This window comes from Stomoxys calcitrans, chromosome 2, assembly GCF_963082655.1.
Source record: "Stomoxys calcitrans chromosome 2, idStoCalc2.1, whole genome shotgun sequence".
Taxonomy (NCBI): Eukaryota; Metazoa; Arthropoda; class Insecta; order Diptera; family Muscidae; genus Stomoxys; species Stomoxys calcitrans.
Window position 1 is genome coordinate 204,163,243 of NC_081553.1, and position 16,114 is coordinate 204,179,356.

Below are 16,114 nucleotides of genomic sequence, written 5' to 3' on the forward strand. Positions count from 1 at the left end.
AACATATAATTTAATTGTGGTCCGAACCGGAGATATCTTGATATCGCTCTAATAGCAGAGCAAATCTTTTCTTTTATCCTTTTTTTGCCTAAGAAGAGATGCCGGGAAAAGAAATAAAAAAAATTCGGCCCGGCCGAACTAAGCACGTTTTTACTTGTTCTATTTGAAAATATCATTGAAAGAACTTGACAAATGCGATCCATGGTGGAGGGTTTATAAGATTCGGTCCGGCCGAACTAAGTACGTTTTTACTTGTTAAAGACTGTAGCGTGTTTTCAACATACAGATGGACGGACGGACATATATATACTTTATAGGGTCGGAAATGGATATTTCGATGTGTTGCAAACGGAATAACAAAATGAATATAACCCAATCTTTCGGTGGTGGGTATAAAATTCAAAACCATTGAACTGTCGGATGAAAAATTAAAAAAAAACTCCAACTACAAGACGTTCAGAAATCATTCAGTGCTTTTTCAGAACTATCGGAAAAAACGCTCAGAAAATCAAAAAAATTCAGAACGATTTCGATAAGATCATGCCGGAAAAGTTCTGAATTCGTATAGAAATGTCTGACATGTGAAATTTGGTTCACTGGGTATGGCTATTGAAATTGTGAATACCACGGTATTCGTGATGCTCTTGTGTTCGCAACATTTCTTCTTGGTAGTTTTCGGGTAATCAAGAACAAAACAACAACAATAACAACAACACGTTCACTTGTGTCTTGCATATTGTAGTTAAGCAAGATGGTTAGTTTGCAATGTGTAAAAAAGAAGAAATTCAATTCCATTTTTATTTTTTTTCCGTGTTCTCTCCCATTGTCATTCGCAATCACACAGCTATGAGGGAATTTTTCAGTTAGTTGGTTTTGTATTTTATATACCGATGCGAATGTGTGAACGTGTGTAAGCCTACATTTGTGTTCATTTCCCTGTAGAGTATTTGAAAATTTTCCAAAATCAAAACAAAGGAAATTCCCTGTAGGCACTGTGGTTGTCAACAACAAACGAATATAAAATGCAAATATATAAGTGAAAATACAGGCAAACAGGCGTGTGTACATGAATGGGGGAGCAGGACTACGGGTATACGGAATGCATTGTAAGCATTTGAGGTTATGTGATGATGTATTTGCATATGGTTGTAGTGTGTTTGTATAGAATAAAGATTTCCCTAATCACTAACACCACATAGTTTTTTTTCACGCTCTCTCATCACCATAATTTCTGCTCATGTTAGCGAAAATTGCAAAATTTTCGCAAATGTGATAGCAACATTTGGACAATATCTGGTGAGGAAACAATGGAACTACACATTTGCCGGGAATCTCCCAAAAGTACAAAGTGAAGCCCGAAAAGATTGTCACTGATGTGCCTTGGTCGATGAATGTTAAGGAAATTGTGGCTGAGACTAAAAAATTTCGACTCCTTTAAACTGTCAAGCCCTGATAATGGATGACTGGTTAAATTGCAAAAAATGGAGGCCACCGTAGCGGCTGGGCGCTGTATGCCTGGGTTCGAATCCTGGCGAGAACATCATGAAAATTTCCAGCGCTGGTTATCCTCTCCTAATGCTGGCGACATTTGGAAGGTACTGTACCATTTGGTATGGCAGCCATGTAAAAACTTCTCCACTGCAGCACGCCGTTCGGACTCGGCTATAAAAAGGAGACCCCTTATCATTGAGCTTAAACTTGAATCGAGCAGCACTCATTCTTATGTAAGAAGTTTGCCCCTGCTCCTTAATGGAATGTTCATGGGCAAATTGACATTGGGATAAATTGCAAGAGTTGTGTCAATCCAAGACAGTGGCGCTGGCAGCAGTGCTACGCACTTGACCTCAAGTGTAATCCCAGGTATCCGATCGAAAACCTGAGACGACGCTTGAGGTTTAGTGTGAGACACTGCTGCAAGCTGCACAGTCTAGGATTAACGGAACTCTGGTATTATCATCTGGAAGTTCATGCTACATAGATGCATTAAAGCTAGAGGACAGAGTGGGTCTAGGGGTCTTCATTGAAAACCCAGGGGCTGAGATGTGTTTCCGACTGCCTGACTGGTATATGGTCCTGCAGGCGGATATCAGGGCTATCACGGAATGCGTGAGGTGGTGTGGTGCTAACGCGATGACATCGAGTGTGGCCACCTTTACGGGTAGTAAACTGACCATAAAGGCAATAACCACCAGGAAAGTAAAGTCACAAACAGTCTTGGAGTGTGAAAAGGAGATAACCGCCTTCTATGAGAATGCCACAATCCGCACTGTATAGGTACCATGGCCATAGCGGAGTAAGGGGGAATGAAAGATCAGACGATTTGGCAGTAAAGGCCAGAGGACTGTCATCAATAAATTTGTTTGACTCGAACATTTTCGGGTCGACGCAGTCCGAGTTTAGGACGTGGGCGACGAACGCGCATGTAACACTGTGGAACGGCGAAACGATCAGTAGGACTATATAAATCTTATGGGGGACCCGGATCGTGAGAAGACGAGTTACGAGTTTATTACTAAAAGGAAGTAAGAAGGAGCTCAGTATTGCTAGAGGACCACGAGCTCACTTATGAAGTAATATCATTGGCAAGAGACATCATGTGTAGGGCATGTGGGAAGATGATGAGGCATTGCATTGTGGGAGAGAATCGATATAAACTAGTAAAGAACAAGTGAAAGCGTGCTAAGTTCAGCCGGGCTGAATTTTATGTCCCCTCCACCATGGATAGCATTTGTCAAGTTCTTTGCCCGGTATCTCTTTATAAGCAATCAAAGAAGAATGGATATGAATTGCTATGATATTGGGGCTATGTCGATTCGGGCCATGCTTGGCTTGGATGTTAAAAGCAATAGTGGATCCCATTGTGCAAAATTTTAACCAAATCGGATAGGAATTGCTCCCTAGAGGGACTTCAGAAGTAAAATGGTTAGATCGGTTTGCATGGGAGCTATATCAGGTTATGGAACGATTCAGACCATATTTACACGTATATTAAACTGATTGGAGAAAGACAATGGGAAAAATTGCAGCTAAATCGGATAAGAAGAAGAATATTGTAGTTGCTACGGCCATTAAAGTGCAAATAGGGCAATATATATATATGGGTGCTATATCTAAATCCGAACAGATTTTGTTAAGACCAGTACCAAAACAGTTCGTGCCAAATTTTGTGCAGATTGGTTGAAAATTGTAGCTACTACGGCCCCCCATGTATATGTATGCAAATCGGGCGATACATATACATGGGAGCTATATCTAAATCTGAACCGATTTTGATAAAATCTTGCAAATATGTTAAGATCAGTAACAAAATAGTCTGTGCCAAATTTTGTGCAGATCGGTTGACAATTAAAGTTACTACAGCCAATAAAGTGCAAATCGGCCGATACATATATATGGGAGCTATATCTAAATCTGAACCGATTTTGATGAATTCTTGCATATATGTTAAGATCAGTAACAAAACAGTCTGTGCCAAATTTAGTGCAGATCGCTTGCAAATTGTAGCTACTACGGCCATTTAAGTGCAAATCGGGCGATACATATATATGGGAGCTATATATAAATCTGAACCGATTTTTATGAAATTTTTCACACATATGAAGACGTCAAATAAAACACCCCATGCCAAATTTTGTGAAGATCGGACCAAAATTGTGGCTTCTACTGCCTTATCGGATGAAAGATATATATAGGAGCTATATCTAAATCTGGACTGATTTTTATGCAATTTCGTACACTTATGTAGACCTCAAATAAAACGTCCAGTGCCAAATTTTGTAAAGATCGGACGAAAATTGTGGCTTCTACAGCCTTAATAAGCCATATCGGATGAAAGATATATATGGGAGCTATATCTAAATCTGAACCGATTATTTTCAAAATCAATAGCTTTTGTCCTTGACACGTGAAAAATTTCGTGAAAATCGGACAACAAATACGACCTGCACTTTGATTACAAGAATACATGGACTCACAGATGAACAAACGGACATGGATAAATCGAATCAGAAAGTGATTCTGATATGATCGATATACTTATCAATGGATCTAGCTCTTCTCCTTTTTAGCATTGCAAGAAAATGCTTAAACTTACAATACCCTGTACCACAGTGATGGTGTAGGGTATAAAAATGGGTAAAAGTCATCGCATATGCTGAAGCGGTTAAAGGAATGTTTCCTGTGCTCTTAGACATATACAGAATTTAAGACCTACGTAAGACAGCGAAGTGGGCTACCGAAAGTGGTCTAATAAAATTAACCTTAAATCCGAAAATTTTGATAGGACAGGAAAGGCAATTCGTGCCCTATACACCTGTAAGACAGTTATGGACAAAACTTGGGGATTTGTGCCGCTTGTCTTATACTGGCTATATACTAAAGTTGTCAGGCCTATTATGGTGTATGGTGTTGTGGTCTGGTGGACGGAGCTCTCAAAATCCACCTCAATGTTCAATATACAGCCATATTCAAAGGTTGGATTGTTTGTGCATTATAGCCGCAATGAGGAATACATATTTTGTTGCACTGAGCCAAATCGAACAAAAATTGCTGCTTCCAGGGGCTGAAAAAGTAAAATCGGGAGATCGGTTTATATGAGAGCTATTGTAAATCAGGTTATACACCGATGTTGACCATACTTGGAAGATCGGTTTATATGGGAGCTATACCAGGTTATAGACCGATTTGGACCGTACTTGGTACAGATCTTGGAAGTCATAACAGTCATAATAAATTGCGGCTTCCAGGGGCTCAAGAAGTAAAATCGGGAGGTCGGTTTATTTGTGAGCTATATCAGGTTATAGACCGATTTAAACCTTACATGGTATAATAAAAGAGACTTAAGAAGTCAATTCGGGAGATCGGTTGTTGGAAGTCATAACGGAACACTACATGCAAGATTTCAGCCAAATCGGACAAAAATTGCGGCTTCTAAGGGCTCACGAAGTCAAATCTGGAGATCAGTTGACATGGGAGGTATATCTAAATTTGAGCCGATGTGTCCCATTTGCAATACTCAACGATCTACATCGGTACTAAGTATCTGTGCAAAATTTCAAGAGGCTAGAGTTACGCTTTCGACCTCTATCGTGATTTCCACAGACGGCCGAACGGACGGACATGGCTAGACCGATTAAGGACGACTAGACTATCAAGAATATACATACTTTATGGGGTCTTAGATGAACATTTCGAGGTGTTACAAACGGAATGACTAGATTAGTATATCCCCATCCTATGGTGGTGGGTATAAAAAAGCGTGCTAAGTTCGGCCGGGCCGAATCTTGGGAACCCACCACCATGGATTACAACAAAAGTTTACACAAAGGATTTGGACAAGATTGTTGGAAGTCATAAAAGAACACTACGCACAAAAATTTAGCCCCATCGGAAAACATTTGAGGCTTCCAGGGGATTGAGATGGTAAATGAGGGAATCGGTTTATATAGGAGCGATATCAGGTTATACACCGATTTGGACCTGTCACGATTGTTGCAAATTATAACAGAACTTTAGGCGAAAAATGTCATTGCGATCGGAAAACAACTGCGGGTTAAGGGGGCTCAAGATGTCGAATCGGGAGATCGGTTTATAAGGGAGCTATAACAGCTTATAGGCCGATTCTGACCATATTTGGCACGATTGTTTGAAGTCGTAACGGAATACTACCTGCAAAATTTAAGGCCAAACGGTTAATAAATTCAGCTTCTAGGAGCTCGAGAAATCAAGTCAAAGGACTACTTTATATGGGAGCTCTATCCAAATCTGAAACGATATGGCCCATTTGCTATCCCCAATGACCTACATCAATAAGAAGTATCTGAGCAAAATTTCGTGCAGCTAGCCTTACGCGTTCGATCGTTGTCGTGATTTCCACAGACGGTCGGACAGATAGACGGGCGGACACGGCTAATTCGAGTTAGAATGTCAAGACGATCGGGATTATATACACTTAATGGGGTCGTAGATCAATATTTCGAAGTGTTTCAAACGGAATGACTAGATTTACCCTTCATCCTTTGGTGGTGAGTATAAAAATTCCCGTGATCACCACCCAAAGTTTCTCAGAAAGCCAAGCTCATCAGAAAGCCATCTGCCGAGAATGAAATTTTTTAAGGCAATTCTAAGCCCATGTAACTTTTTCCGTCCATCTGTAGAAGCAAACGAATGAATAAGCAAATCCACTATTAATTTTTCTGAACGGCTAAAGGTTGATCGTTTGAGATATATCTCATGTATACGATTATGTTCAGCTGACCTTGACATTATGCTTCTTTTTGCCTTAAGCCAACATTACGAGTTGGCTTTTTATATACAAAATCCATTCAAGGCTAATATAAACGTCCTGACATTTGATTTTAACTCTAAGAAAACGCCATCTCATCACCACATTACCAGCTAAAAAGAATTGTCCTTGTCGATAACCACAATCTTTTACCCTTACCTTAATGATTAGATTCTGGTAAATCTATTCAATGACTAGGGTATCATTCAATGCATTTGGGATGTATGTTCACATCATTTAGAGAATCTCATTCAGACTACAGTTTTCAATCAAATCATGTCTTTGGTCTTTTTTGTTGGCCCACCCGACTATTCATCGAGTACAGTAATTTCCCATCTTCTTAATAACATTTTTCTTTTCCTAATAAACTTATCTGAAATATCTGTTAGAAGGAAAATCTGCCAGCAGAGAATAGTGGAGGTGGTCTTGGAGTCCTATTCCAAAGTCAAACTTCTTCCTTAATGGCATTCAAATTGCTTTCGATTCATTTGGAATGAAATGAAGTTGGTTGTGTTATTGAATTGTGTATTGTGTGGAACCCGTCGAGATTGGAAATCAGCAATGCCATCGAAATGCTGAAAAGCAGCATCATTACCTATGGCATCGTTAGCTAAAGTAATTTGTAAACGTTAACACACAAACACTTCTGCTCAATCGAGAAGGTTTTACATGCATAAAACTTCCCCATTCATGTATGCATTTAATTTTTAAACACAACTACACTGAATGCGAGTGTAGTTGTGAATGCAAAAAGTAGAATAATACCATTGCATAAGCTAAGGGGCCAATTAAAGGTTAATTTGTTTACGGCAACTGAAGAGAAAATTCAAAAAAAAAAAAACTCAAAAGCCAATTTAATGGAGAAAATAATGCATTGCATCAGGGACTTCAGCCACCTACATTGTAAATTACAAGCAAATGCCAGATATTGTTCACAATTCCACACACTTGTAATTTATTGCCAAAATGGTTATGCAGAAAGAACTTATGGAACTCATTGCAAAATATTGTATTGATCCATGGAAAAAATTATGCCATGATTATCCCATTTAACCTTTATTTATAAAGCAGAAAACAACCTGTGGCTAACAATGTTTGTATGCATTATTCTCATATAAACTGATATGCAAGAAAACTTACCATTAACAAAACGCTCCGAATCAAAAAGGGATTTAATTGGTTGCTCTGCAAAAAAAAAGAGAAAAAATATTATTTAACACCATGTCACACTGTACAATGCCATTTTTACATGTGACATTTAACATGAGCTCGAGTGATGCATTTTTCAATGCAAATACCTTCCCTTTGTTGCACATCAAGTTTGAGGCGCTTTTAAATTACTACACATGAAAAGAATATTAAATTATATACCCTACACGAGGGAATGTGTCAACGCCCATCTAAGTGATTCTTATATAAAAAGGCTTACATAAAAGTTATTATGATTTATTCGGTTGCCCAAAAAGTAATTGCGGATTTTTTAAAAGAAAGTAAATGCATTTTTAATAAAACTTAGAATGAACTTTAATCAAATATACTTTTTTACACTTTTTTTCTAAAGCAAGCTAAAAGTAACAGCTGATAACTGACAGAAGAAAGAATGCAATTACAGAGTCACAAGCTATGAAAAAATTTGTCAACGCCGACTATATGAAAAATCCGCAATTATTTTTTGGGCAACCCAATGCATTAATAATCAATCGAGCTAATGAAACAACAATAAGAGTTGGAGTAGAATACTTTGGCAATGATCTTTAGCCCTCGCCAATTCATCTGTAATCTGGCATTTTCTTCTTTAACTCTCTAAAAACCTTTTAGGGTGGGGACACTTCGCCCTGAATACGGATATCGAATTCGTGCCATTATAGCCTATTTCGCTGAACGCCTTCGAATCCTGGCGTGAACATTGAAAAAAGCAGTGGCTGGCGACATTTGCGAGGTACAATGCCTTGCATGGTCATTTAAAACATTTTGCCCACTCGTTTATAAAAAAGGTCCCTTATCATGGAATTTAAACTTGAATCGGAAAGCACTCATTGATGTGTGAGAAGTTCGCCCCTGCTCGGTTCCTAGTGGTATAATGTTCTTCCTTAAGATAATGTTCTCATTCCCTCCCCTGATGACACCTCTGACATATCGACTCAAATATGGGTATCAAATTCGTGCTGCCCTTCCAACTACCTTTAATTTGACCCCCATATTGCCATGACCGGTAAATATGAACCGTTTGAAGGGTGTTTTGGGGCTGGGCGGCCACCGCACTTTGCCCTTAAAATTGATATCAAATTCGTTCTTTATTCCCAACGGAAATGAAGTTCAGTTTAGGGGATATTTTATGGCGTACCCGAAAACACTGGGCTACAAAATTGGATATAAAATTCGTTTGCTACTCTCAAATACCTTTCATCTAAGGCCCATATTGCCATAATGGGTCAAATAACCCATTTGAGGTATCTTTAGAAGGAAAAACGCCACCTAGAATTGACCGCAAATTTCAATGTCATATTCGTAATCTACTCCCAAATACCTTTCAGTTGAGTCCCATATAGCCATGGTCGGCTAATATGCCCATTTGGGGGTGGGCGACTTCCCGTTACCTGGACCTAATGTTTTATGCCATATTTGTAATCTACTGCCTAATACTTTGAGTCCCATATTGACATAAACTTCGAATATATCTGTTTAGAGGAGTTTTGGGGTACGGGGGGCGGGGCCCGCTAAGTGCTTGGACCCAAATTTTAATACCATGTTCGTTTTCTGGTCTCCAATACCTTTCATTTGATACCCTTATTGTGGCCATCGGACCACTTTCGGGTATGGGTGGCGTTTTTGGGGTAAAGGGGAGGACAAACGTTCACAATCTACGGAAATTGTAAGAAAATCAGTTCAGCCAAGTATCATATAGTCATAATTGGTCTAAAGAAGAATATGAGTGTCAAACAAGTAAAACCAGGGTAAGTTCGGCTGGCACGAAACTTACATAGCGTCCATCATCGATTGCATGTAACAAGTTCTTTGAATGACTTTTTATACCGTCTTCCATAGGATGGGGATATACTAATTTTGTCATTCCGTTTGTAACACCTCGAAGTATGCGTATGCGATCCCAAGTGTAGTCTCAGATATCCGATCGGAAACCACTTCCCTTCCTTCCAGGTTTCCTATCGTCGCCTCGATTATACCGCTATGGTATGAGTAGCACCCACCCTTAATTCATTCTCCCATCGCCTTTTGTCTCATAGCCGCAGTGACTGCCTAACAATTAATCTGTATGTCAATGAGTCGGATATCTAGAATTGTCTCCAGTGCCGGAGTGGGCATGGTCCTCATCGCTCTGCCTATGCCGAGACAACATGTTGTCTGATTTTGTTGTATGGTCCTAACGTTGCACCATCTTGACAGCTTAATACATGTTGGATAACCCGATCGTTTACCAAATGCCTCACCTGAGATCAACGACTACATAAGTCATCTCATCTCTGTTGTACTTCCTTGCCACTCCGGCGAAAGAGGGTGGCAACTTACCTTTCTCTGCGACCATTTTCCCTTTCCGTGATGGCTGTGGCATCCTCACAGTCCTCCATGAAGACTCAGGGGCCTTGCGCGCTTTCTTCGCTCCTGTCCCGACTTTGTCGCCCTCCACATGACACTGTCTGGTGTCTCAATTGCGGGGGGAGGGCTGGCTTGATCTTCCCAGAGTACTTGAAAGCGGCTAGCTCTTTTTATTCTTCAGCATTTTAGAAGTCAAGTGCCGTGTGCGCTTTCTTCGCTCCTGTCCCGGCTTTGTCGCCCTTCACATGACACTGTCTAGAGTCTCCATTGCAGGGGGAGGGCTGGCTTGGTCATCCCAGAGTACTTGAAAGCGGCTAGCTTCTTTTATTCTTCAACAATTAAGTAGTGTTATGCTCTTCGGGAGATCTGATTCTCTTTCCAACATCCTTAGCAATGCCGGGAATGTCAGTTCTATCCCTTACAGCATCCTGCACTTTCGCCCGATTGCGCTTTCTGTACATACTCCTCTGTCTCCTGTTTCGTGCTCCGGATAGCTTTCCGGTGTGCTTGTGAGCTTAACAAAGCCATCGCTCACTTCTGCCCTAATCTCTCGATTTGGCTGCGATGACTGTTTCATTGACACTTTTGCTGTCTGAATCCGAGTCGGAAACGCCACCTTAACTTACAGGCTGGGGACGAATTGTACATCCTTTTGGTTTATCCGTCTCTTCTTCACTAATTAGTCTGACGACTAGTTGTGCGCTTGAAGCATTATTCTGGACTACAGGTGCAAAGGCACTCACTCCTATAGGAGGAGAGGACAACATGCTGCGGTCTGACGCCACCATCGCAGCTGTTGGGTATTTGAAGTTAATTTTAAGCCTCCTCCAAAAAAGGCTTTAAAATTTTTTCGTAATAGGTAGAACGGATATGAACATTCGCGATCTGGATAGTTCAAAGGTAGGAACTACAAGGCATCTTCCTTCTCCTGTTCCTTTGGTATCACAATGGGCAAAAACGTCTAAGTGAGTCTGATGGCAGACTGCTACCTAAATCTAACCTAACCTAGACCCTATTCCGAGATGCGGATATTTTTCTTCGAGGGAAATGAAAACACGTTTGCTCCACTCAACGGCTACGACAACGTCAATACTAACTATGGTTTAAATCGGTGTATCTTGACTTTTTAAGTCTCTAAGGGGCGCAGTTATAATCCGATTTGGTTAAAATTTGGAGCAACGGCTTCTCCCATAACCTTCAACATATGTGTCAAATATGGTCTGAATCGGTCTATAGCCTGATACAGCTCCCATATAAGCCGATCTCTCGATTTTACTTCTTGAGCGTAGAGATTTTGTCGGGGACTCCATAGCGTACAGAAGGGTTGAGCATCAGCGTAGAAATTCTGTCGGGGCCCAACGCCTTGGATAACCTGGCGCCACTGCTGATATTTGTACTATGCCATCTTAAGGCCCCAGTTGTAGTATGCCATCTTAAGGCCCCTGTTGATCTTCGTTAGCTATATATATCCGAATGTTGTCTGACCTGCAAATTTCAGCAAAAGCGGGTACAAAATGTGAATTTTACGCGGCTAAGACACCAAATCGGGAGATCGATCCATATGGCAGCTGAACATTCCAATGCCAAATATGATCCATGTGAGACTAAAAACACAATCATGGGATGCTAAATTCGCATAGGACCAACTACAAGCCTATTTTTTCTCTATCATTAAAAACCTGCAAAGATCCTTTGCCTTCTTCAACGATTGTAGAGTGTTGTGGAAAAAAAATTTAAATACTTTTTCAAACGTTCACTATTAATGCTATATGAAATTAACAATATTTAATTGTTAACTCTGTCAACTCTTTTGTATGACAACAAACAGGACATATGAAATAATGACGAAACCTTTTTTGCCCCTATTAATGTCCTGACATTTCATGGCAAAAGGTTTTAAACACACAAACGCACACATATGTACATAACATAAGATACAAGGATTTAATTTTGATTACTCCTGTTGTCAGATATCAAAATGAAGGAAAATGTATAGCACACTCATATATGTATATATAAGAGAGAATCAACACTAAGCGAAAAGGATGCCAAAGTCCTTTAAACATTGCATTTTATGGGCATTCCTTTGGGCGACCACCATAAATAGCTTATTACGGATGCTGACTGAGAAGAGATTCGAACCCGTCTGTTATGCAGGCGACGTAATAATACTTCTAAGATATAAGGATCCGAACCATCAATGCAGAAGGGCCGAAAAGGTCTTGCCTATGCCATATGACTGGGCTAGACCTAGGGGTCTGGATGTTAACCGAGAGCAGACTGAAGAATACGGCCCCTGAATAGAGCCCAACATCTGTGAGCCTTCTTAGTACGCCCCTGAATGTGACACAACCAATAATGTTTCCTATTCAAGATCACTCCTAAGTATTTGACTTTGTCAGATATCGAAACTGTTTTATTGAAGAAACGTGATGCGCCAAATTGACCCACCTTCGCCCTCCTCGTGAACAGTAGTAGGACGAAGGTGGGTCAATTTGGCGCACCACGTTTCTTCAGTAAAACGATTTCGATTTCTGACAAAGTCAAATACTTAGGAGTGACCTTGGATAGGAAACATAGTTGGAAGTGTCACATTCAGGAGCGTACTAAGAAGGCTCACAAATGTTGGGCTCTATTTAGACGGGCCGTAGGCTCGAAATGGGGCCTGACTCCGAGGATAGTCCACTGGCTCTATAGAAGCGTGATAAGACCAATACTTACTTACGCCTCAGTAGTTTGGTGGACTGCTATGGAGAAAAAGTACAAAATAAGGACAATACAACAGGTTGAGAGAACATGCTGTCATGGCATAGGCGGAGCAATAAGGACCACGCCCACTACGGTAATGTAGAATATTCTAGATATCCGACCCATTGACACACAGATTAAGTGTAAGGCAGCCACTATGGCAATGACACTTAAGGCGATGAGAGAATGGATTGTGGATGGGAGCAGGGTATAATATAGCGTTAAAATCGAGCCGAGGATAGGAAACCTGAGAGAAATGGAAGAAGTTTCGGATCGGATACCTGAGCGATCGATTCAAATGGCAGCTAGATATTCAGATGCCAAATATGATCCATGTGAGACTAAAAACACAATAATGGCATTCTAAATTGGCATAGGACCACTAGGGCACTGGAGACTATTCTAGATATCCGACCCATTGACATACAGATTAAGTGTGAGGCAGCCACTGCGGCTATGAGACTTAAGGCGATGGGAGAATGGATGGCAGCGGTATAATCGAGCCGACGATAGGAAACTTGGAAGAAAGGGAAGAGGTTTCCTATCGGATACCTGAGAAGCCATTTTAGGTGGAGTACGAAGCACTGCTGCCAGCGGCACAGTGTTGGACTGACAGAACCCTAGTATTGCCATCTGGAAGACCATGTTACACGGATGGATCAAAGCTGGAGGACAGAGTGGGCATGGGGGTCTACAATGAGAACACAGGGAATGATATTTGTTTTATATCACAGATCTTATATACGGTCCTGCTGGCGAAGATCTGTGCGATCACGAAATGCGTGAAGTGGTGTGGTGCTAACGCGAGGACGTCGATTGTGAACATCTTTACCGACAGTAAAATGGCCATAAGGGCAATAAAAACCAGGACGGTAAGATCACCAACAGTCTTGGAATGTAAAAAAAAGATAAACGCCTTCTCTGAAGACGGCACAATCCGCATGGTTTGGGTGCCGGGCCATAACGGAGTAAGGGGAAATGAAAGGGCAGACGATTAGGCTGTGAAGGCCAGAGGACTGCCGTCAATAAACTTGGTTAACCCGAAGCCTTTCGGGTCGACGCAGTTCGAGTGAAGGGAGTGGGCGACGAATGCGCATGCAACATTGTGGAATAGCAAAACGGTCAGTAGGAAGGCGAAAATCCTATGGGGGGGGGATCCAGATCGTGAGAAGACGAGGCTATTACTAAATGAAAGCAAGAAGGAGGACAGTTTAGCTATTGGAATCATAACGGGACACATAGGACAACGAACTCACGTATGTAAAATCGGTGCGGCAGGTGGTAGCATGTGTAGTGTATGCGGTGAAGATGATGAGACGTTAGAGCATTTCCTATGACATTTCCCGGCTTTTGTGGCTTAAAAACACCGGTACTTAGGTAGGGACACAATACCAGATACCACCACCAGTTAAGTATCATCGAGTTATGAACAGATTTGGACCGTATTTGGCACAATTTCCTCCAAATCCGGCAAAAATTGCGGCGTGTAAGGAATCAAGAAGTCAAATCGGGAGATGTGTTTATATGGGAGCTATATCTGTAGACCAATTTGGGCTTTCCTCAGCACAGTTGTTAAAAGTGTTATAGAATACCATATGCAAAATTTATGCCAAGTCGGACTAAGATCGCGGATTGTAAGGTTTCAAGAAATCAAATCGGCAGATCGGTTTATATGGCAGTTATATCAGGTTATAGAACGATTCGGATCGTATTTAACACAGTTATTAGAAGCCGTAGCGCAGAGGTTAGCATGGCCGCCTATGACGCTGAACGCCTAGGTTCGAATCCTGGCGAGACCACCAAAAAAAATTTTCAGCGTTGGTTTTCCCCTCCTATTGCTGGTAAAATTTGTGAGGCTTTTGTGAGGCCATGTAAAACTTCTCACCAAAGAGGTGTCGGACTGCGGCACGCCGTTCAGCTCAGCTATAAAAAGGAGGCCCCTTATCATTGAGCTTAAAATTGAATCGGACTGCACTCATTTATATGTTAGAAGTTTTACCGTGTTCCTTAGTGGAATGTTCATGGGCAAAATTTGCATTTTTTGCATTAGAAGCCGTAACAGAACACTTTATGCAAAATTTTAGACAAATGGGGCAAAAATAGCAGCTTCCTGGGGCTCAAGAAATCGAATAGGAATATCGGATTATACAGGAGCTATACTAGGTTATAGACCAATTTTGACCGTACTGGCACAAGTCATGACAGAACACCACTTGCGAAATTTCAACTAAATTTCCAGAGACTCAAGAAGTCAAATCGTCAGATTGGTTTATATGGGAGCTATATCTTAATCTGAACCCATATGGCTCACTTGCGACCCCCAACGACCTACTAAGTATCTGTGCAAAATTTCAAGCGGCTAGCTTAGTGCGTTTGACATCTATCGTGATTTTGACAGACGGACGGACATGCCAAGTTCGATTCAGAATGACGAGACGATCAAGAATATATATACTTTATGGGGTCTTAGACGAATATTTCGAGGTGTCGAAAACGGAATGACTAGATTAGTATACCCCCAACCTATGGTGGTGGGTATAATGAGGTCCGAGAAATCGAGGACAGCTCCAACCTCTTTTACCAGTCCCCAAATCGTAATATTAGCTGTTCTTGACTATATGGGGTTTAAACGACGAAATATGTGACAGCGATTTGTGTATGGCCCTTCGACATTCTTCTTCAATGTGGCTCAGATCGGGCCAGATTTGGATATAACTGCCATATAGACGGATCTCGCGATTTAAGATTTTGGGCGCATAAAGGGCGTATTCGTTGGCCGATGTCGCCAAAATTTGGGACAGTGAGTTAAAATAAGCCCGTCGACATATTTCTGCAATATGGCACAGATCCGTCTAGATTTGGATATACCTGCCATATAGACCGATCCCTCCATTTAAGGTTTTGGGCCTAAAAAAAAGGCGCATTTATTATCCAATGTCGCCAAAATTTGACACAGTGAGTTGTGTTAGGCCCTTCGACATCCTCCTATAATTTGGCCCAGATCGGTTCAGATTTGAATATAGCTGTCATATAGACCGATTTCTCGATCAAAGGTTTTGAGCCCATAAAGGGCGCATTTACTGTCCAATGTCACCGAAATTTTGGACAGTGAGTGAGTTGTGTTAGGCCCTTCGACAGCCCTCTTCAATTTGGCTCAGATCGGTTAAGATTTGGATATAGCTGCCATATAGACCGATCTCTCGAATTAGAGTTGGGTTCATAATCCGTGTCGAATTTGGTCCAAATCGGACCATATTTCGATAAAGCTGCTATGCATTTTTCACCAGACTATGACGAAAGATGGTTTACATATATACCCGAGGTGTTGGGTATCCGTTTTACTTGTCAATATAAAATTCGTACTGTACTTCCAAATACCTTTAATTTGAGCTCCATGTTCCCGATCAGCTAGCTTCTATATTTTGGGTGTTGCTTTTGGGGTAAAGAGGAGGATCTGACCGATTTCGGATATCAAAAAAAAATATATAACCTCTCACTCCTTTCACATTCAAGAAAATCGGTTAAGCCGTT

At 41.1% G+C, this 16,114-nt stretch overlaps 1 protein-coding gene across 1 annotated transcript in view; it reads right to left on the reverse strand.

Moving 5' to 3' along the window:
* Positions 1-7,469, reverse strand: part of LOC106091405 (hemicentin-2) — an 844,000-nt gene extending 836,531 nt beyond the window's left edge. The window contains exon 1 of the mRNA XM_059361549.1: positions 7,424-7,469. The gene's annotated coding sequence lies outside the window, so the exon portion shown is untranslated. The remainder of the gene's footprint in view (positions 1-7,423) is intronic.
* Between the last annotated feature and the right edge of the window lie 8,645 nt (positions 7,470-16,114).